Source organism: Zophobas morio, unplaced genomic scaffold (genome assembly GCF_036711695.1).
Source record: "Zophobas morio isolate AGI-343-1 ecotype UQ-CSIRO unplaced genomic scaffold, CSIRO_AGI_Zmor_V1 ptg000021l, whole genome shotgun sequence".
Taxonomy (NCBI): domain Eukaryota; kingdom Metazoa; phylum Arthropoda; class Insecta; order Coleoptera; family Tenebrionidae; genus Zophobas; species Zophobas morio.
The window spans coordinates 4499014-4501249 of NW_026972126.1; the positions used below are offsets into that span (position 1 = coordinate 4499014).

A 2236-nucleotide genomic window follows, 5' to 3' on the forward strand; every position below is an offset into this window, starting at 1 on the left:
GAGTCGTTCAGTAATTACTGAGTGAGGCAGCCCGAGTACATTCCTAGCTTGAGGGCTCCCAGAAAATGTCGCAATGCTGCCGATGGGCTTTGATGGGGTTTTGAGGAAGACCAGCTGCTCGAAGTCTTCATCTGGGCTTTTTGGATACGGTCTGATTGTAGTTCGAGATGGCTCGTTTGACGGGGTCGCGCACTATGACGAATGAATGGATCAATTTGTGCATTTATTCCGTTTAATTTGTCCTACAATAATCATCACACTGGATAAAATAATTCAGTTTGACTTGTTCGTTGATTTCTGATGAGAATAATTTCTAATTTCACTTTGACATTTGAATTTTGCATGGGTAATGAAAATACGCGATTGCCGAACTTCGACAGTACGACGGAACACTTCGCGACAATTCGGATCGGGCGCGAATTTCAAAATACGATTTTTAAAACCTTTTTACAGTGAATGAGCGCGATGCAACGATTTGAAAAAAATACTGGCAGATAGCCCTCTTCGACCTCCACAAAGCCATCACTCAATAATAGCTTTAAAGTGATCTGGGGAGATATTATAAAATAAAAACCAATTCGCATGTTAATTCCCTATATCCAGACTTGGATGCGGCACCCTGTATAAGGTAATTTAACAAATTTTTGGACGTATAGGTTTTCAAAGTTAATTTTAATAATAATTAGGTGGGGTCGAAATTATATTGATATGTGGTGTGATTAACAGAAATGTCCTGACGCTGATAAAGCTAAAAATTTAGGATATTTCTTTATAAAAGTTCCCTTCCTACTTATAAATATGACACAAAATAAAATAATTTTGTTACAAAAAATTATGATCCCCACCAATTTCTATATTTATTCTCAACACATTAGTGATATTAACTTCAAAGCTGTCAGTGTCCCAGATGTGAAACAAGTTTTACCATTATTAATTTGTTTTGAATGTTTTAGAATTACAAAATGCGTAAACAAATATGTTGTTCACATTTTCAGAACAGTTTTCGTATTCCTACAATTCGTTTGACATATATCGCACCCATGAGTTTCTCAAATATGACTCAAATTGGAATTAAATTTGATGCATGACCAATTCTTTTTACGATCTCTCAATTCTGGGTCTCGTACTTTTATCGACCGTTCTTTTTTGTTTCCTTGTGTTTATTTTTTCCCTTCTGCGTGATGTTTATATGGATATATAGTTTTTTCTTCTATGTAATTCTGCTTTCTTTAAATTTTTAATGGAATCGGTTACAAGTCATAAGATTCAAGAGTGTTTTAACTTATATATTATGTAGAGTGATTAAATTTGCAAATTCGCATGTATTTTAAATAGGACACCTGTATTGTGTAACATTTTCAGGCGTCTAAGTGTTGTACCTATATCGTTGCAGTACAGTTGGATGGTCTATCAAAATGTGTTACAGAATATGTACGTTGCACTTTTTTTTTCCTTCAAACAAAAACAGTGGCGTTTACAGAATTTTAATATCTCTATCCACTCTCAAAATATACGGCCGCGGAATCTTAACTGGAACACTGTGTATATATTAACCTGCTTCTTCTCGTAGACCTATAAAATCCTAAAAACAAAGATACTCTTCAAATGATTACAGAGTTACGTCTTTCACTTTCGTTTTAAGCTGAAACTGAATGAGACAGACATAATAAAAAACGCAAACTAGAGTACAAAGTAAAAGATAGTGAAAGTTTAAACAAACAATAAACTGTACCACACCATGACCCTCACATTCTTTCTTAAGTAAGATTAATAATTCAGTACATAATTAATAATTATTCAAACAGTTGAAAGCAGTTCCACTTTTTTCCACACTAACAGAGTAGAAAGAAACATATCACAACTCAGACCGGCAAACACTTTATTTTAATTATAACATGTTATAATACTTTTTTAAGTATAATTAAAAACAGTGATTTAGTTGTAATGAACCTTGTAAAGGGGTGCGAATTTGCAGGTAAAATTCGTCATTCCACAGGATGAAGTATATCCATCGGTATTACAAAAGCACGTGTTGCATCCTACAGCCCATGTCTTATTTTTTCTGCATCCTGAAAAGTAGTAGATGTTACAATACCTACATAATTAAACTATGTTCTCGTTTAATCATAAGAAATACAAAATTAGTTTCACAAAAATAATTACTTTTTCTTATATTTGAAGCGGAATTTGTCAGGCTTTTTGTTAATAACGAATAAAGCGAACGTCTAAAAACTGC

At 33.5% G+C, this 2236-nt stretch overlaps 1 long non-coding RNA gene across 1 annotated transcript; it reads right to left on the bottom strand.

Moving 5' to 3' along the window:
• Positions 1–1862: 1862 nt before the first annotated feature.
• Positions 1863–2236, bottom strand: LOC135133203 (uncharacterized). Its single transcript, XR_010281154.1, has 2 exons — positions 2164–2236; positions 1863–2069 (listed from the first exon to the last, which is right to left on the bottom strand). It is a non-coding gene; the product is annotated as an uncharacterized LOC135133203 (long non-coding RNA).